The sequence below is a fragment of the Panthera leo genome, chromosome A3 (assembly GCF_018350215.1).
Source record: "Panthera leo isolate Ple1 chromosome A3, P.leo_Ple1_pat1.1, whole genome shotgun sequence".
In the NCBI taxonomy this organism is placed as follows: Eukaryota; Metazoa; Chordata; class Mammalia; order Carnivora; family Felidae; genus Panthera; species Panthera leo.
This window is the reverse complement of record NC_056681.1, coordinates 18,499,232-18,520,723: the sequence shown is the minus strand read 5'-3', so window position 1 is coordinate 18,520,723 and position 21,492 is coordinate 18,499,232. Positions and strand designations below refer to the sequence as shown.

At 43.8% G+C, this 21,492-nt stretch overlaps 1 long non-coding RNA gene across 1 annotated transcript; it reads left to right on the top strand.

Moving 5' to 3' along the window:
• The first annotated feature begins 257 nt into the window (after positions 1-257).
• Positions 258-1,998, top strand: LOC122215531. The gene is made up of 2 exons (XR_006200422.1): positions 258-424; positions 1,760-1,998. It is a non-coding gene; the product is annotated as an uncharacterized LOC122215531 (long non-coding RNA).
• The last annotated feature ends 19,494 nt before the right edge of the window (positions 1,999-21,492 follow it).

The window sequence follows — 21,492 nt, the reverse complement described above, 5'->3', positions numbered from 1 at the left end:
ATTGCTGAACGATTTTTTTTCCACATATATTACAAGCCTTAAAAATGTCAGTGCCCTTTGACCTAAAGTACTATACCTAGGGAGCTCTCCTGAAGGAATTAATCAGAGATGTAGATAAAGATCTAAAATCATGTTCATAACATGGTTATTTGTAATACCAAAGAACAGGCTTGTGAGCACAAACTGCTTTGTGACATGTCCGTTACTGTGGGTACTGTTGAATGTGCTGCATCATGTGGCTTCAGAGACATAGGCCAATTTAATTCAAAGAGACCAGCCTGGAAGAAGGGAGAGGGAGAGGGAAAGGGAGCCGGGTCGACACAGAGAGAGAGGAAAGGAGGAGGAGAGAGACAGGGATGGAATCAGGGAGAGAGAGAAACAAACAGAAAGACAGACGGGGACAGAACAAAGATAACAGTTCCTGGTGAGTAGCATGTGGTGAATAAATGTTTGTGGAATAAAGACTTGAAGGGAGAAAGAGTCAGAGATAGGAATGGACTCAGAGGCAGGTCCCCAGCTCCCTGACCACATTAGACCTCACTGACCCTGGAGCGCCCACTGTTAAGGTCCTGGCCATGTGGGAAGGAGGCTGGCAGCAGGGCCAGGAGAGGGAGAAGAGGGCTCTCTGCATGGGGCTGTGGAGCCCCTGGGTGAGCAGTGGAGGAGGAAGAAGTCCCAGGGCCGCCCTGGCTCTGTTATGGATTGGAGGCAACAGAGACCAGGCTCAGGTCATTCAAGGGAGGAGGATGCCATGTTCTAAGACCCCCACTGCCTTAGCTTGTGCTAATGTATCTCCCACCTTCCATGAATTCCTGTTTGCTGTGGGAGTCAATTTACTAATTTTATTTTTTTGTTTTCCTTCCTATACATTTTTAACAAATTTTACTTTTTAAAAATTTACTTCCAAATTAGTTAGCATATAGTGCAACAATGATTTCAGGAGTAGATTCCTTAGTGCCCCTTACCCATTTAGCCCATCCCCCCTCCCACAACCCTCCCAGTAACCCTCAGTTTGTTCTCCATATTTTTGAGTTTCTTCTGTCTTGTCCCCCTCCCTGTTTTTATATTATTTTTGTTTCCCTTCCCTTATGTTCATCTGTTTTGTCTCTTAAAGTCCTCATATGAGTGAAACCATATGATTTTTGTCTTTCTCTGACTAATTTCACTTAGCATAATACCCTCCAGTTCTATCCACGTAGTTGCAAATGGCCAGATCTCATTCTTTTTGAATGCTGAGTAATACTCCATTGTATATATATATACCACATCTTCTTTATCCATTCACCCATTGATGGACACTTGGGCCCTTTACATACTTTGGCTATTGTTGATAGTGCTGCTATAAACATGGGGGTGCATGTGTCCCTTCGAAACAGCACACACACCTGTATCCCTTGGATAAATACCTAGTAGTGCAATTGCTGGGTCGTAGGGCAGTTCTATTTTTAGTTTTTTGAGGAACCTCCACACTGTTTTCCAGAGTGGCTGCACCAGCTTGCATTCCCACAATTTATTAATTTTAATTGAGAAATGCTGTTCTGATGTTGAAGATGCCTTTGTATATTCTTGGAATGATTTTAGAACTTATCCTTCAATTACTTCAAGTTGGTCATTTCACGCATTATTCAGATCTCAGAAGAGGGGGTATTTTCTCCTTTTCCACCTCTTGGTGGACTAGTGTGTGTACATGTATACACATGCAGATGCATGTGTGTGGGGGTGGGGTGGGTACACGTTTGATGGATTGTGTTTTTCTTAGTTCTTTGGCTCAGAGTTCCTGCTTCCACTGAAGGAGTTCAGCTTTGGGATCGTCTTGCCTTCCCATCCTGCTCTCTGGTCTGCAATGCAGCATCGCATCTCAAATAGCCTTTTCATTGGATCTCCCCTGCCTCCGACATCACACCCACACACTGTGTGTGTGTGAGTAGCAGTCCTTATGGAAGGCTTGGTGCAACAGAGAGGTTTCATACAAGCGGTTCAGCCGCTTCTCTGCCTCAAGCTCCCAGCTTCCCCCCCTTTTTGCCATGCCAGGCACCCTTCAGAAGACCGATTCTCTCCCTTCAACGTAAAGCAACAATTTAAGTCTGCACCCTTTCCTCAGTCTCAGGGTTTACATTTCCACACCTGCAGCATCCTCACTGTGCTTTATAAACAAAAGACTACCCTGTCCTTCCATTTTTAGTAGCAAAGAGCCAGCAAGGACTCTGAAATATGAGGCTGTCTTAACTTGAGCTTCCAGAAGCTGACTCGGAGAAGAGGACTCACACGAAAATTATTTATTTAAGCACTCCCAGAACAAGAAAATGGGTGGGTGGGTGAGGTGGGGGGGGGGGGGAGGGTGGATGGGAATGTGGGACCTGGAACGGAGGCCAAGCAAAGATGTGACAGCAAGCAGCATCCAAGGAAGGCGGCTTTGGCTCAGTCCCTCATGGGAACTCTGGGGACACCTTAAAACTGCCCCCACCAGGGAGTAACAGAGCTGGAGGACTATTCTCCTATGTTTGCCAGTCATTTGCTGGGGCTGGCCCTAGGGGGGCAAACCTTCTCAGGGTGCAGGCATGGGGAGAGAAAGCACAGGAGGGCCAGCCAGTGTAAAACACAGCCCAGAGGGCAAAGCACCGACAGAGGCTGCTGCCCAGCCTTTCATTCCCCTCCCTTACCCAACCGCACAAAGGAAAGGGAGTTGTGTGGAGAATAATTTCCTCGCTGGTGTGAGTCACGGCACCCCATGGAAAGCAGAAACCGCTATCACTGAGGATGAGGTGTCGACCTGTGTGCTATGATAAAAAATCTATTTGGTTTCCATGCCCAGTTCCTCACACAGAGCTCCTAAAATTCTTGTAACTTCTTAATTGATAGGAATACCTTTCATTATTTATAACAAGCCCTTTCTTAAAATAAATTTTCTAAGTCTATCTATTTTGAGAGAGAGAGAATCCCAAGCAGGCTCCGTGCTGTCAGCACTGAGCCCAAAGTGGGGCTTGATCCCACAACCCTGGGATCACGATCTGAGCCAAAATCAAGAGTCGGAGGCTCAATAGACTGAGCCACTTAGGCGCCCCTATATCAGGCCCCCTTTTTTTTTTAAATTTTTTTAACGTTTATTTATTTTTGAGACAGGGAGAGAGACAGAGCATGAACGGGGGAGGGGCAGAGAGAGAGGGAGACACAGAATCAGAAGCAGGCTCCAGGCTCTGAGCCATCAGCCCAGAGTCTGATGCGGGGCTCGAACTTACGGACTGCGAGATCGTGACCTGAGCTGAAGTCGGACGCTTAACCGACTGAGCCACCCAGGCGCCCCTATCAGGCCGCTTTTAATCACAACTGAGTTTGTGCTAATAAGGTGACTTAGGATGGGGCCCCATGTAGACACCTAGTCACCAGAAGGATCAAGTAATTACAGGACTGGAATTTTCAGCTCCACCTACCGATGTAAGGAAAGTAGGCGCTGCAAATTAAGTTCCATAAAAACTCTTGAACAAGGAATCTGATGGGCTTCTGGGTTGGTGAACACATCCACGTGCCAGGAGGGTGTCAACACCTTGATCCAGGGGGACAGGAGCTCCTGAGCTCAGGACGTTTGCTGATTTCACCCCGTGCACCTCTCTGTTTGGCTATGCACCTATATCCTTTTTAATATCCTTTATAATAAACTGGGAATTGTAAGTCAATATTTCCCTGAGCTTTGTGAGCCGTTCTAACAAATTAATCAAACCCGAGGACGAGGGGATTGTGGGAACCTCTGATTTATAGTTCAGTTGGTATCTGAACTGGTTTCTGAACAGGGGGCCGTCTTGTAGAACTGAGCCCTTAGCCTGTGGGATCTGCTGCTATCTCTAGGTAGACAGTGTCAGAACCCAGTTCAAGTGTGGGACACCTGGTTATGATTCAGTGAGAATCAGAGAACTGCTTGGTGGTGTTGGGAAAACAGTCCAGGGAATGAGCTATAGTCTTCCAGGCCCTTCTTCCATTTTCCCACCCCTTTTAGGGTTCTCTTCACTTCTTAGCATGACTTCAGGGCACTCATAACCAGAAGACAAGGGTGAGCATCCACACCAAGTCCCGGGATCCGCCCCTCAGAAGCTGCACGGGGAACTGCTCAGCAGCCCTCATAGATGGGGCATCTCGGGCTCTCTCTGAGACAATGCCCTCACCCCAGGCCACGGAGCCCTGGCCACACAGCTGGCAACTGCTCTTTCAGATTCTGCCCTGTCCGACTCTGGTTGCTAGATGCAAGGGGCAGGCTAGCGTCCTGTCTGAGATGCAGCTGTCTTGTTTGTGGCTCTCTGTTTCACACTGGAAGCAAGGTGGCCAGTGTTGTTAACCAGGCCCTGGCCTTTGTGGGCTCTCTGACCAGCGATGAGAAATCTGCTGTTTTCCCACTTCAGGGATCCAGTCTCAGGTGCTGGAGTCACCTGCATCGACTCCTTGAGTCTGAGCAGGGGGCTGCTAGTGGGCTCTGATCTCCTGGGCTGTTCCTCAGAGCACCCAGTATTGACTCCCCTGGAATTAACTCTCCTAACAAGGAAAACAGGATGGGTGGGATTCAGCCAGGATCTCGGCCAACAATACTTTTCCAGGGAACTTTTGCTCTAGCTGAGCCTGATTCTCTTCCCTCAGTTCAGCAGCACCTTTCTCTGCTGCTCTTTGCAAAAGTGTCTCTGGGCTGAACACACACATGGAGAATTCCTCTCTACGCACCACATAACTGAATACTGTGTCGGGCAGTCGGCCAGCCACAGAGAGGCCTCTGAAAACCAGAGTCGGCCGCAGACCCAAGAGGGGCCCTACAGACTTTCTGTGGTTTTCTGTGCTCCTCCCCTCAGGTACTATATCCACACCATTGGGGGAGTGACATTGAAAACACATGCATTTATTTCCACCTCCTCCCCAGAGCTTCAAAATGCTAGTAGAGAAATTACAACTGAAAAAGCATATTGAAAAAAGAAACAGCATATATCCACAAAGACAAAGAATTGGAGAGGATACAGGAACAGATGACAGATGTCAAGAAAATTTTGGAAGCTAGAAAGTCACTGGTGGTTGATTTCAAAGAGCAGAGAAAGCTGAAATTTAAACCTGCAAGGGGAGGTCGTGTGTATAAGAAGCAGCAAGTGGATTCCTGGCTGCAGGATTCCAACTGGAATATCCTTGAAGATGGGGATAAGAGGTGGGGCTGAAAACTGGAGGTACATCTTGGCTGTCTGTCTGAGGGGCAGTGAGACACCCAGATGTCTTCTCCCATCCGACACAACCTTCCCTCACGGCGAAGAAGTTGGAGAGTTCAAACCAAGGGGGTCTGGACTGAGAGTTACCAGACACAATTTAGAACAGGGAACTGTACTGAAAATGGGCAGTAAGTGAAAGTCTGTGAGTGGCAACCACCTTCCCCTGCCCCCCAATTCACTCAACTCAACTTCCCACCCAACAGCCGGAGCGATGGCAGACAGGCTTACATCATCTGGGAGGAAGAATGGAAGTTTCCTCTCTGGGAAAACAAACTAGGCCAAGAGAGAGAAAAGGCCTACTGACTTTTGTTATTGTCCCCGTGGAACATCTGGGTCCCCGCCTGATCACCCTACTGTGAAGACCACTTGTGGATGAGCCCCACCCAGACACCCGGACTCTAAATCAGCATGTTGGTGCCTTTACACTTACATCTAAGCAGATGGCCAAGCATCACTTGACATTGGAGGAGAGCTTCTGACATGAAAGAGACGTAAATCACCAATCATTCAACCAACCACAGCAGGGGGAAGCTGAGAATGCAGAAAGCAAAAGACAATTGCAAGTAAATCCTAAACCTCATAAGTCTAGTATCTAAGAAAATAGGAGAGGGGCACCTGGGTGGCTCAGTCAGTTAAGCGTTCATTTCTTGGTTTCGGCTCAGGTCATGGTCTCACAGCTTCATGAGTTCGAGCCCTACATTGGGCTCTGTGCTGGCAGTGCGGAGCCTGCTTGGGATTCTGTCTCTCTGCCCCTCCCCAACTTGCACTGTCTCTGTCTCTCTCAAAATAAATAAATAAACTTAAAAAAAAAAAAAACCAAAAGGGTAAGCTATAAAAATAAACATCCAGAGAATAAGAACTCTTAAAAATTCAAAATATGATAGAAATTTTAAAAGTTGAGTAGATGAATTTGAGTATAATTTGAGGAATTCTCTGAGACTGTAGAAGAAAATTACAAAGAAACAGAAGACAGGAAAGGAGAGGTAAAAATATTTAAGGGTCCGGGAATCTGGGTGGTTCAGTCACTTAAAATGTCCAACTTCAGCTCAGGTCATGATCCCATGGTTCGTGAGTTCAAGCCCCATATCAGGCTTTCTGCTGTCAGCATGGGATCCTGCTTCAGATCCTCTGTCTCCCTCTCTCTGCCCCTTCCCCGTGCTCTCTCACTCTTTCTCAAAAACAAATAAACAATTCTTAAAAATATTTAAGGTTCAGTCCAGAAGATCCCACAACTAACGTAAATTTCAGGGAGAAAATGAGGGAAAGAAATGATCACACCAGTAGACATGATAGAAAATAAAAACAAGTACAAACAAACAAAAGGAAATAACCTAATGCCTATAACTGAGAGAACAGATAAATTGTGGTGTCTTCATGCAACAGAATGCTATACTACAATGTAAAGTTAACGAACAATAGCGATGTGCATAGATGACTCTTAGGAACAATGTTGAAGGACATTCAAGCCACAGAAGAATGTCATTTCTGTGTGTGATGCCATTTCTATGGTGTTCAAAAGCAAGCTAAAGTAAACAAGCTATGGTTTCACGGCACATACACATGTAGTAAACAAGAAGAGTGAATTAGGGGCCCCTGTGGGGCTCCGTCAGTTAAGCATCTGACTCTTGATTTCGGCTCAGGTCATGATCTCGTGGTTTTGAGTCTCTCTCAAAGTAAATAAACTAAAAAAGAAAAGAAAAGAAAAGAAAAGTGAATTGAAAAAAAAATACCATGAGAGTGATTCTGTGGCTGGTGAAGAGTGAGAGCATGGGGTCAGCACAGGAAGGCAGGGTAGGGACTGGCATCAGAAAAGAACATATAGGGAAGTTCAAGGAATTGGGAATATTCTATTTCCTAAGTTGGATGCTGGGTTCTTGGGCATTTGTTTTACTACTATGTTACAGGATTTACATTACTCATATTCTTTTATATATGTTCTCTCTCATACACACACACGTTCACGTGCGCATGTGCATGCACACATAAGCTAAGAATTTTTCCCTTCGTTGAGGATGTGAGTTTCCCAGTTAGAAGGCCCCTAACAGTCCAATGCAACACAGGATATAATCTATACCAAAGCATATTTTTATAAAATTTCAGAGCATCAGAAGTGAAGAAACTATCATAAAAGCAGTAAGACAAAGGAAAAATACAAAAACCTAAGTATCAGGGGTGCCTGGGTGGCTCAGTCAGTTCAACGTCTGACTCTTGGTTTCGGCTCAGGTCATGATCTTGTGGCTTTGTGGGTTCGAGTCCCGCATGAGGCTCTGTGCTGGCAGCATGGAGCCTGCTTGGGATTCTCTCTTTCCTCTCTCTCTCTCTCTCCCCCTACTCCACTTGTGCTGTCTCTGTCTCTTTCAAAATAAATAAATAAACTTAAGTTATTAAAAAAACCCCTGAGAATCAGAATAGTCTTGGTCTTCTCATCAGAAAGACTGGAAATAGAAGACTACATTCCTTCTAGATTCTGAAGGAAGACAATTCCTATCTCAAATACTACACCTATCAACACAGCAAATGAGGGAGCAGAATTAAGATAAATTCAGACAAGTTAGGCCTCAAAAGTTTTATCTTCCATGTACCCCTTCTCTAAATGAAAGAATGTGCTCCACCAAAAGGATCCAGTAAATCAAGAAAGAGGAAACCGTGGAAACCAGGGCACAGGGATTCAGATATAGAAGAGACAAAAAGAATATAAAGGGTTTTAGTCCTCAAAACAGCTGGAAGCAGGCACAGAGGACAGGACAGTTTGGAGCAAGAGAACAAGAGAATTCCAGGAGAAATTTCTCTACAAAAAACATGCAACTGTTCAGTTACCTAATATTTAAGTGAATGGAGAGATTTATAGTTCTATGCAATAGTTTCATGAAGAATTATTGATTGACAATAGGAAAACTAAGGAAACTTAGGAAAATTAAGCCAAAACAAACATAAAGAGGAGATTTATTTACTCTAGGGAAAGTCAAAAGTTGTATAGGAAAGGATATGTAAATATAAGATTCTAAGTGGCTCATTAGTATGTAATATTTACATAATCCTGATAATGCTGAATATTGACTTAACCAAGAATTATGATATAATTATGTAGGCAGAATGAGGGCAGTAGCAGTGTGTTTGCGGGTGAGAGTGTGTGGAATTTAAGAGACCTGAATCTGTGTCTTCTGTCGTTGTAAATAAATGTTTAATTTCCAAAATAAAAAGAATCAACCAAAATAGCAGGATAGGGAACACTCCCCAATTCAATTTGTGAGGCTATCTAACCCTGACCCAAAGCTAGACAAGGTCAGCAGAAGGTAGGGTTTTACAGCCAGTTTTGCTCATAAGCATAGATGCGGAAGATTTAGTGAAAATGTTAGCATGCCGAATGCCAGCAGAACCAAGCTGGTTCTATCTTGGTAATGCAAAGTTGGTCCAATTTTTTTAAAAAAAGTATTAACATAAATCATCACAATAACAGCTTAGAGGAGAAAATCTACATGATTATCTTGATAGGCACAGAAGAAGTATTTGATAACATTTGGCACTCATTTATGTTAAACATAATCTTAGCCAACCAGAAGAAGGATATTTCTTTAATTTGATGAAACTCTCTAACAATATTCTACAGAAAATAGAGTGCTTTTTCTTTTTTTGCAAATACACTACTTAAATGGTGAACTATTAGAAACATTCCCTTTAAAAGCAGGAAAATGAGGGCACCTGGCTGGCTCAGTCAGTGGAGCATGTGACTCTGGATCTCGGGGTTATGAATTCAAGCCCCACATTGGGTGTACAGATTACTTAAAAATCATTTAAAATCAGGAAGTGATGGGGGGGGGGAGGCCCTAACACCTTTCTGTTCAACATTGTACCTGTGGAGCCTAGCCAGGCAGAACAGTAAGAAAAGAAAAATAAATGATACAAAGATTGTAAAGGGAGAAAAACAAACAAACAAACAAACAACTCTGTCTTGTTCTGAGGAAACAAGATTCTGGCTCAGAATTCTAGAGCCACCAAACTCACAAATGAGAGAACAGAATTAAAACAAGTTAGATTGGTCTCAAAAAATTCATCTTCTACGTGCCCTATGTTAGTTTCTCTATTGCTGTTGTAACAAATTGCCGCAAATTTAGTCGCTTAGAATAACACACATTTATTCTCTTGCAGTTCTGGAAGTCTGAAATTAGTCTTACAGGGGTTAAAATTAAAGTGTCAACAGGGCTGTGTTCCTCTGGGAAGCTCTAGAAAATCTGAGATTTCTCGTTTTTTCAGCTTCTAGGAGTCACCCATATTTTTTGGCCTGGGGTGCCTTCCTCTATCATGGAACCACACCACTGAAAAATTTGTGCCCACCATCACTTCGTCTCTCTCTGCTACTGTCATCACATAGCTTTCATTGCCTCTGACCCCTTCTGCCTCCCTCTCAAAAGGATCCTTGTGGATTGGACCCACCTGGGTAATCCAGGCAACTCTCCCATCTCAACGTCCTTAATTTAGTCACATCTACAAAGTCCATTTTATCATGTAAGGTAACATATTCATAGGTTTTGGGGATTGAGATGTGAACATCTTTGGGGGCTCACTGTTCGGCACATCACTTCCATATCATTATTCACAGGTTATGTGATTGTTTATACAAAAAAAGCCAAGATAGGGGCACCTGGGTGGCTCAGTCAGTTAAGCGTCTGACTTCGGCTCAGGTCATGACCTCACAATTCATGGGTTCAAGCCCCACATCAGGCTCTGTTCTGACAGCTCAGAGCCTGGAGCCTGCTTCAGATTCTTGTCTCCCTCTCTCTCTGTCCCTCCCCCGCTCACACTCTGTCTCTCTCAAAAATGAATAAACATTAAAAAAAATTAAAAAAAAGAAAAAACCAAGATAATTTACATACTATTATAATTAATATGAGAGTTTAGCAAGGCAAATCTTTTCCTATGGCTCAGACACACAGATTGGAAAGTATAATTTTTAAAAAGATGTTCACTTACAACGTTAAAAAAGAAATTATATTACACTTTAACAAATCTAGAAAAATATAAATTCTAAAAATAAAATTTAAAAGGATTCTCATTAAAAAAAAAGAAATTATAAAATACTTTGCAATAAATCTAACAAAAGATGCTTAAAACCTCTATGAAGACAATTATAAAAAATGATAGAAAAATGTTAAAGATGAATTAAATAAACAGGGAAACATACTATGAACATAGGAAAAGTTAATATGATAAAGATGGATTCAAATCCACAATATATAAATAACGAATAAGTCAGTAATTTTAAAAAAACTCATTGAAAAAAGTAAAAAAATAAACAGGCAAATCACACAACAAGACACCAGAATGGCTAATATAAAAGATGCTCAACATCATCATTATTCAGAGAAATGCAAACTAAACTATCATGAAGTATTTTAAATCCATCAGATTGGGAAGTTAAAGTCTGATAGTTTCAAATGTTGCTGGTCATATGGAGAAATGGGAACTCTCCTACTCTGCTGAAGCAAGTGTGAGTTGGTACAAGCACTTCAGAGACCACACAGGCAATATTTACAGGTAAGATGCACAAGGATACATATGCCCTGTGACCCAGGATTTCAATTAATCAGTATATGAATCACAAAGGATGCCACGGGTGTATATACCCTAGGCCCTCACACTTGTGTATGAGGAGACATTTATAAGAACGTTCATTACAACACTGTAACAATAAAAATGGGAAACAATCCAGATATCTATTGAGAAGAGAATGGATAAATAAATTTAGCTAGGTATATTCAAATAATGAGATGCTGTACGTCAGAGGAAATTAGTGAACCACAGCTATACATATTATTGTGGATGATTCTCAAAAACACGTCAAGAAAAGAAGTTTTTAGGAAGTATTGTGTCATTTTTTTTCTTTTAAATTTTTTTTTTAATGTTTATTTATTTTTGAGACAGAGAGAGACAGGGCATGAATGAGGGAGGGTCAGAGAGAGAGGGAGACACAGAATCTCAAGCAGGCTCCAGTCTCTGAGCTGTCAGCACAGAGCCCGACGCGGGGCTCGAACTCACGGACTGTGAGATCATGACCTGAGCCGAAGTCGGCCGCTTAACCAACTGAACCACCCAGGCACCCCTGTGTCATTTTTATAAAACTTGAAAACACGAAAAGACAATACATTTGGTAATATAGACATATCTAGTAAAAGTATAAAAAGACACATATGGGAATATTAGACACTGATAAAAAGCAAATATGGTTTTGCTTTGACAGGGGGAATGAAATCAGGGAGGGTAACACAGAGCTTCCATGATAAATGGAATGCTTTATTTCTTAATAAATAAGAAATATTTATTTCTAGTGATGGGTATTCACTATTATTTATCTCTTAGAATGAAATAGCACTGTATGCTTCTTATTCAGAAACATGAAGGGAGAGGAGAGTGGAATTGAGGGGGAGGTGAAGGAAGGTACAGAAGATTCTTGCTTTTTAAAACCTTGCACTCCTGGTTGACCTTTTAAACTATACACAATTGTGGCTTCAATAAAAGTCAATATTATAAAAATAATAAAGGTTTGAGACGGGGAGTAATATGTGACATATTTCTGTAAGACCTTTATTTGTAGATGCTTTATCTCAGCACTCTTCAAATTTGGTCATTAGGCAAGTATGGGTTGATGATCCTGTCTGCCATGAGCTAGATACAGAATCGAGCCTAAGAGTTTAGGAGCTTTTATAGCAATTTTAGACAGACTTTACGCATGCTAAATCTAATAATTAAAAATGGGGATTATATTTTGTATTTCATTATAATTTCACTTTTTTCTAGAAATAAACTCTTATTTAACAAAAGTATTAGAGGGCAATGAATTGAAAACAAACAACTAGTCCTGATCCATTGCTCTTTAATGAAAATTGCTATCTACATGATTTCTATTTCTTTTTCTATAACACGTAGGTTTTGTTCATTGGGGATCTTGTGCTCTACTCCTAAAATATTAATGTTCAGTGTGGGAGTCCAGAATTGTTTTGTTTGGTGCTGGATATGCGTCTTGCATAAAAGGTGTGGCTATTCAATGCGTGCATTTCCCCCATAGACACATGTAAATATAGTTGCAACTTCCTGTTAGTAAACAGTAAGTCTTTAAATTTAGAATTAGGTGGCGAGGTTGACATGTAGAAGTGTAATAAACTGGATTGCTTTCAAAGCACTATCTTTTCTAGTTAATTGTTAACTCACCAGGTTGCTGCTTTTCTTAATTATATCAAATATCACATGGTATGTGAAAACACTACAGATATGGTTTAAGGTATTTCATGGACTTTTTGTATGATAAATGGACCTTATACTATAGAGAAATGAAAAACATACATTAATAAAATATTATAATCCTATGGAAGCAGAAAAGACCCCGAATAGCCAAAGCAATCTTGAAAAAGAAAACCAAAGCTGGCGGCATCACAATCCCAGACTTCAAGCTGTAATCATCAAGACAGTATGGTACTGGCACAAAAACAGACATTCAGATCAATGGAACAGAACAGAGAACCCAGAAATGGACCCACAAACGTATGGCCAACTAATCTTTGACAAAGCAGGAAAGAATATCCAATGGAATAAAGACAGTCTCTTCAGCAAGTGGTGCTGGGAAAACTGGACAGCGACATTCAGAAGAATGATCCTGGACCACTTACACCATACACAAAAATAAACTCAAAATGGATGAAAGACCTAAATGTAAGACAGGAAGCCATCAAAATCCTCGAGGCGAAAGCAGGCAAAAACCTCTTTGATCTTGGCCGCAGCAACTTCTTACTCAACACGTCTCCAGAGGCAAGGGAAACAAAAGCAAAAAATGAACTACTGGGACCTCATCAAAATAAAAAGCTTCTGCACAGCAAAGGAATCAATCAGCAAAATTAAAAGGCAACTGACAGAATGGGAGAAGATATTTGCAAATGACATATCAGATAAAGGGTTAGTATCCAAAATCTATAAAGAACTTATCAAACTCAACACCCAAAAAACAAATAATCTGAAGAAATGGGCAAAAGACATGAAGAGACACTTCTCCAAAGAAGACATTCAGATGGCCAACCGACGCATGAAAAAATGCTCAACATCACTCATCATGAGAGAAATACAAATCAAAACCACAATGAGATACCACCTCACACCTGTCAGAATGGCTAACATTAACAACTCAGGCAACAACAGATGTTGGCGAGGATGCGGAGAAAGAGGATCTCTTTTGCACTGCTGGTGGCAATGCAAGCTGGTGCAGCCACTCTGGAAAACGTTATGGAGGTTCCTCAAAAAACTAAAAATAGAACTACCCTACGACCCAGCAGTTGCACTACTAGGCATTTATCCACGGGATACAGGTGTGCTGTTTCGAAGGGGCGCATGCACCCCCATGTTATAGCAGCACTATCAACAATAGCCAAAGTATGGACAGAGCCCAAATGTCCATCGATGGATGAATGGATAAAGAAAATATGGTGTGTACACACACACACACACACACACACACACACACACACACACACACACACAATGGAGTATTACTCGACAATCAAAAACAATGAGATCTGGCCATTTGCAACTACGTAGATGGAACTGGAGGGTATTATGCTAAGTAAATTAGTCAGAGAAAGACAAAAATCTTATGACTTCACTCATATGAGGATTTTAAGAGACAAAACAGATGAACATAAGAAAAGGGAAACAAAAATAATATAAAAACAGGGAGGCGGACAAAACAGAAGAGACTCATAAATATGGAGAACAAACTGAGGGTTGCTGGAGGGGGTGTGGGAGGGGGGAAGGGCTAAGTGGGTAAGGGGCACTAAGGAATCTACTCCTGAAATCATTGCTGCACCATATGCTAACTAATTTGGATGTAAATTTTAAAAAATAAACAATAAAATAAAATAAATATTATCATCCGAGGAGAACCAACCCAAATCTCCTCACCGGTGCTTGGCAGCATGACTTCCTGAGAAGTTTCAGGCTCTGCGTGGCCTCCACCCTGGGATCCAAAATCTGCTTAAGGGCCCATGTGGCAGCTGGAACCAGTCTCCACGGGATTCTGCCTAAGATGCGGCACATCAGGGGCTTCTGAAATGTCCAAACATATCTGTTTTAGATCTTTTCCCCTGAAGACAAGACTCCTTTTTAAAAATTACTTTTTTTGGAAGCCAGAGTACTTACTAATTTCCAGGATTCTCTTAGACCTGCCACTTGCCAAGGGAATTTTTTTGATAAAAATCTTCTAATCTTTCTGGAAGGCTAACAAAACATTGCATATGCCCGGCTTCCTATTGGACTTTTTCTATAATCTTTTTTCATCATAATGCTTTCTAAAGGACTTTATCGTTTGCTCTCTGGGCTCATTTAGCTATTTTAACATACCAATTTAGCATCTTTGCTACATTTTCTTGTTATTTCTCATTTCGTTCTTTATACGCTACTTAACACTTCTGTTTGAGTATTGTTAACTTCCACTCTTATACCAACGTGCTATTCTCGCATTCCTGCAGTTAATGTTCAACTTTGCATTTCATTCTCACACTCTTTTTTTTTTAAGTTTATTATTATTTTTTTTAAGTAATTCTACACCCAAACTGGGGCTTGAACTCAGGACCCCAAGATCAAGAGTCCCCTGTTCTTCCAACTGAGCCAGCCAGGTGTCCCACTCAGGCTCTTTTAAAAGTAGGAATGTGAGTGGTGCCTGGGTGGCTCAGTTGGTTAAGCAACTGACTTTGGCTCAGGTCACGATCTCATGGTTCGTGGGTTCCAGCCCCGCATTGGGCTCTGTGCTGACAGCTCAGAGTCTGGAGCCTGCTTTGGATTCTGTGTCTCCCTCTCTCTCTGCCCGCCCCCCACTTGTGCTCGCTTTCTCTCTCTCTCTCTCTCTCTCAAAAAAAAATAAAATGTAAAAATAATAATAATAATAATTAAAAGTAGGAATGTGAGTGGCGCCTGGGTGGCTCAGTCAGTTAAGCAACTGACTTTGGCTCAGGTCACGATCTCATGGTTCGTGGGTTCGAGCCTCGCATTCGGCTCTGTGCTGACAGTTCAGAGTCTGGGGCCTGCTTTGGATTCTGTGTCTCCCTCTCTCTCTCTGCCCGCCCCCCACTTGTGCTTGCTTTTTCTCTCTCTCTCTCAAAAATAAATAAAATGTAAAAAAAAAAAAAAAAAAAATTAAAAGTAGGAATGTGAGGTGGAAGCCTTTAGGAGGACAAACGTGACATGGAAAGCAACAAAGATAGCCCTTCCAAAGCCTTGCACTCTACCAGAGGTCTGGGCAGCTGACTCCCTGCCTCTGCTTTTTAAAAGCCTCCTCACCTCAGTGCCGTCCCAATCCACTGAGTTGAGGGTTTAGCTGAAGTCGGAGACCTTGATTCTAGTGTCACCAACGCATGATTAGGTCATGTGGTCCCACTACACCATGTTTCTGAAGCGACACAGTCATGGGTGAGGACAAGGTGGTGGAGTGAGAACAGATAGTGGAAAAGGTCCCCAAAGATGAGGCGATCCAATAACTGATTAATGGCTTAGTCACTAAAGCTCTGAAGCAACTCCAGTGGCTCAGCCTGGCTGCTGCAGAAGCCAGGGTAGAAGAGGATGGTGAGGTCCTACAGAGCCTGCAAGTTGACACGAGGTCACGGAGAGACACAAGTTTAAGTACAGGAAAACATGCGGACAGCGCCGCGTCGGGCCAACAAGGCCAGCTCAGGGACTGAGGAGCCCAGATCCAGAAGTCTAATCCAGGGGCTGGCAACAGCTCCAACCCACAGTTCGGACCCAAGCGAGAGCGAAGCCGCAGGACAGCTGACTTCAGAGGTCACGTGACAAGCCCCAGCCCGGCTCTAATTGGCTACAAAAGCTCGGCCTCCCTGACGGGTCTTCCCGAAGTCTTTTTTGGAAACTACATTTCCCAGAAGGCTTTGCGGCGCCTAGTTTTCCTACCTGCGTAGATGGGGCGGTGCCCGGTGGCCCCAGAGTCGACGGGTCTTTGAGAGGCGGGGGAAGAAAGCGCCCCGGGGGAGCGAAACTTTCTGGATTAAAACAGCCCATACACTATAGGCAGGGAAGAGAGCCGCCACTCTGTCGCCTTCCTTTGCGCAAAGACCTCTGGGGAATGTAGTGCCATGAAGGTCTTCGGAGCCCGTGGCGCTCACCTCTCGCTGGGGTCTCGGGGGTCGCGGATGGGGCCGAAACCAGTGGGGAAGAGGAGGGCCCAGAAGGGCCTTCCACACTGGCTCCCCCTTCTCCACCAGGTGGCGCCTAGCGCGAGCACCGACCCATTTGCCTCTTGGTTATCCCATGCTGGGATAACATTCTACCCTATAGTCCTGAGAATTCAAGTTTAGATTTCCACTAAGAACTTTTTTGAGGGCTCTGCTGAGAAATGGGGAAGCTATTTTAAACGAAACAAATGACAGCGGCCTTAAATTACCCCCATCCTCTGCTGCTCGCGGGACCCTTTATGAGAGTACACTGAACCATGGCGCTGTGCATATGGGGGATCCATTTTACGTCTGGACCTCCACCGGCCAGTGACTTCCGCCGGCCGGGAGCGTCAGCTGTTCTTGCGGGTGTTCTCAACGCCAGGCTGGCCTCAGGGGGTACTTTATGACCCTCGGCCCGGGCCCAAGCCCAAGCCTTGTGTCTGCCTTGGAGGACATTCGTTCTGCCCAGCTGCAGGGGTGATGGTCTCATTTTACTCAGGGGAAAACCGAGGGTGTGGTGGGTAAGGCTGTTGACCTGTCCAGGCCATACAGCGAGCTGTGTAGTCAACTCAGCACAGTTGGAACGAATTCGAATTCTGGTCTCACACCTGTCCTGTCCACTTTGTGTGGTGTTAATCGCCTTTCCTCAGTTTTGCTGCTACTGCCTTAGGTTAAGTCATGATCATCCCGGCTATTCTAACCATCTCCTCCATCCAGTATTTACTGAGAGTGCCAGGTGCCAGGCAGTGTGCTTGGGTGCTGGGGACGCGGTGTTGAACGGGGCAGACATGACCGCACCCTCACGGAGTTTACAGTCTAATGGGGAAGACAGACTGATTACAGAACACAAATGAGAATAAAGTTTCAAATAGTGGTAAGTAGAAAAAAGAAAAAGGATGCTACAAGAGAGAATAATGGAGGGAGCCATAAATGAGATTGGGGAAAGCAAGAAATGCTTGATCTGAGACCTGAAAGCTGAGAAAAGGGAAGCTCTGTGACAGCCAAGAAAGGATTAATCAAGGCAGCGGGAACAGCAAGTGCAAAGGCCCTGAGGTAGGAAATAACTTGGTATTTTGTTATTCAAGGAACTGAGAAGGTCTTTGTAAGCTGGAGCCCAGTGAGGTAGGGAGCAAGTAGAGAAAATTGAAGCCGGCCTCTCGTCCCCCAGTTTTGCCTCTTTTAAGCTGTCACACACTGACAATATAGAAACATTTTCAAAACTCAAATATGATTTTACTCGCTTTTAGAGGCTTTGTGTTCCCTACAAGCCAAACTCCTTGGACCAGTGCTCAAAGACACTCATAACTGGATTTACCTTGCTTTCCAATCTCCCTTTCTTGCATGTGCTCCCTTTTTGCCGCTGCTTTGGTATGCCCTATTCCATGTGCTTGCGGAGCAGACCAACTTTGATTCGCCCTTCCTATCTTGGCCATGATATCACCTGTGTGCTCTTCCTCCTGTGTACTCTCCACCCTAGCCGTATAATCACTGGTTTGCCTACTAATCTCTCCCACGAGACAGTAAGCTTCTCCTCTCAGGAACTTGTTTTCTTTCTGTATATATCATGCATAACATGAGCCCAGGCAGTTGTTTTCATAACAGATGTCCATTGAGAGAATGAGTGGAACAGGTAGCCGTCACTAGCCTCCAGCTGGTACCTGACGAGAAGGTGACGTGGGGCTCCTATCCACATCAGACTAGAGAGTAGCATCCAAAAGGGTGAGAAGAGATGAGTAGGAAATCTGCATTTGTCATGGCCAGGCACCGTCTCATCCACTGTCTCATTTAACCCTCATAACAATTGTGGGTCTTAGATTCTTTTTGCAGGCAAGAAAGCTGGTGTCCAAAGCCTTGCCCAAAGATCACCCACTGATAATGGGGAAGTTGGGATAGGAACCTAGATCTTTTTTTTTTAAATTATTTTTTAAGTTTATTTATTTATTTAGGGAGAGAGAGAGCGAGAGCGAGCATGCATGCAGGGGAGGGGCAGAGAGAGAGTGAGAGAGAGAATCCCAAGCAGGCTCCACACTGCCAGCATGGAGCCTGACACAGGGCTCGAACCCATGAACCATGAGATCTTGACCTGAGCTGAAACCAAGAGTCGGATGCTTGACTGACTGAGCCACCAGGCGCCCAGGAACTTGGATCTTTCTGACCTTAAAAATTGAGGCCCTTGATACTCCTTCTGCTGCTTTTGCCTCTATTCTGGCACCTTCTACCAGCACAGGAGCTATGCTGTGAATTAAGCTTAAGGAATTTAAAGGAAGTTTAAGGAACTGAACTCCAAGTGTCCTCTACCTCATGTGGGTCATTTTGTACCTCTGAGGATATCAGATCTGGAACAACCATTGTACTGGGGCTCTGCCCCTTCCAGAAACCAGTGACTCCTATCTGTCTCTGCTTATATCCGTGTTTACAGGGCCTGGAGGAACTGGTAAAACTCACAAGCAGAAACCCCAGGAAAGCGCACTGTTGGCCACAGCTGCCCTATAGAATTCTCTGAGATGATCAAAATGTTCTATAATGTGATAGAGTTCTTGCTTAGATAGTAGTGCCAGCCCTTCCCTCCCCTAGTAGTCTCTGAGTCTAGGCTGTGTCCAAGACAGCTCAGTCTGAGACTACAGACCCCTGGACTAGATCTTCATGGGCCCCCCAGACCCCAGCTATACCTTAGCTGTAGCTCAAGCCGTGTCTGAGAACACACAATCAGAGTTCAGACAGAGATGGCCAGTACATTGGCTGGTCTAGCTAGTCCAGCATCCTGCAGGAGCCTGGCCCGGAGCAGATGCTAGGTTAACATTAGGTGAATGGATTTATCTTCTCTACCCCAGGCTGGGGCTCCCTCAGCTACTGGGATTGGCTTCTAGAATCCCTCCTTATCATGTGGACTAAGGGCTTTTGCCATCCAGGGAAGGTGAATGAAACTAGTCCTTCATAACCATCTCCATCCTGACTTTTTTTTGGGGTGTGCCAGGGTGCAACTGAAAACCAGTGAGTAATAATTCCTTGGAAACATGCTGGATCCAGCATTTTTATGTGACGATCTGAATTTTATTTTGAAACTGTGCAAAATGAAAACCCAAATAAGCATCTGCTATATATGATTAGAGGCAGTGTGGTTCTGGGGAAAGAGGACTGCTCTCGGGGTCACCCTGGACCTCTGGCTAACATGCTGTAATGGACAAGGTGCTCAGTGTCTTTGGGTCCCAGTTTTCTCATGAGTAAAACAAAAACATTAGACTCTAAGCTGCTTCCTACTGTTAATGTGAATGCTTAAAAAAATGCCTGGTCACATCTGCAATCAACCCACATTAAGTACCTTTCAAGTCATCATTTGTCTGAATCGAGTCTATTTTCATTGTTTAGCTTTTCTAACACCTTTCACTTAACCCTTTCACCACCAGCGCCTTCTCCATTTGCAGGGTTTTCACTAGTTTTTGGCTTCTTTAGATTCCAATAAATCCTGTTGGATTCCAGCCACCGAATCACCTGTTCCTTTGCCCTGCCTGGAGTCTCTAAAATCGCCAGCAGCCTTAGTTCCCTGACAAAGCAAAGCACAGAGAGAGGTCTCCGTCTCCCTCCTTTTCCATCTCTCCCATTACCTCTTCCCTGAAAAAACAGAACGGAAAAATCCAGGTTTCTATTCTGGCAGTTAGCACTCTTACCACTAGATGGCACATGTGTGCAAGCCATCAGTCTTTGGACAAAAACTTAATTTTTAAAAAATGTATTAATATTCCACCTGAAACTATAAAAGCTTTGAGAGGAATTATACAAGTACAAAATATGCAAAAGGATAAAATGAAAAGTTGAAGGAATTGGAGACAATAGAGAACAAGTGGAAGAGGTAACTCTGGGATGGGTTCTCAGGGGAAGGACACTGAACAGTGAAGCAAACACCGGTGACGTCACTGGAGCTGTGTCTGTGAGTCCGTCTGTGCAGGCCTATGGTGTGATGCTAAGTGGGAAAACGCAGTTCTCTGGGGCTCCAGCACTGGGTTTCCAGGATGGGGTGAAGAGTGAAATTTGCACCCACCCCGTCTCCCCCACTGAGGTTTGGATGGAGTTTGGGACCAGGAAGCTCTCCTTGAGGCTGTGGTGACCAGTTTGTAAGGTAGCCCCCAATAACCCCCCCGCTTCCTGGTTTTCACACCTTGTGGAGTCCCCACTCACATATCAGGGGTAGTCTGTATGACCAGCAGAACATGAGACGAGCGACGACATGTCTTTTCTGAGGTCAGCTTCTAGAAGACACTGCAGCTTCTCTTTTGGTCTCTCTGTGTCTGTCTTTGTCTCTGTGTTTCTATCAGATCATTTGCTCTGGGGAAAGCTAGCTGCCATGTCATGAGGAACTATCTGGAGAGACCCATGTAGCAAAGAATTAGGCCTGGCAAGAGCCAACATTAACTTGCTGGTCCATGTGTATGAGCCACCTTGGAAACAAGTCCTCCAGTCCATCTCGTACCTGGACTGAAACCCTATGAGAGACGTTGAGCCAGACCATCCAGCTAAGTCTGTCCTTAGCTCTGTGAGACAGTGTTTGTTATTTTCAGCTGCTAAGTTTGGGTGGTAATTTATTACACAGCAGTTGATAACTAATACAGAGGCCAGTGGAAACCCAAGGCTACTGTATCAGGTAATTTTGCATGGGTAGGTCAACTTGGTTTTAGACACCAAGGAAGTATTTAAGAAGCACTGTATGGGCTTTAAATCTGATACATGTGGGTGCCAATTCAGGCTGTGTTTGTGGAAAAACAGAAGTAGAGGGTCCTATATAAAATGTCTGCAGGGGTGCCTGGGTGGCTCAGTTGGTTATAAGCATCCAACTTTGACTCCGGGCATGATCTCACAGCTTGTGAGTTTAAGCCCTGCATCGGGCCCTGTACTGAAGCTCAGAGCCTGGAGCCTGCTTCAGATTCTGTGTCTCCCTGTCTCTCTGCCCCTCCCCTGCTCATGCTCTCTCTCTCTCTCTCTCTCTCTCTCAAAAATAAACATTAAAAAATAACAAATTAAAAAAATAAAATGTCTGCAAAGGAGGTGTCTTATGGGAGTAGGGTTCTTAG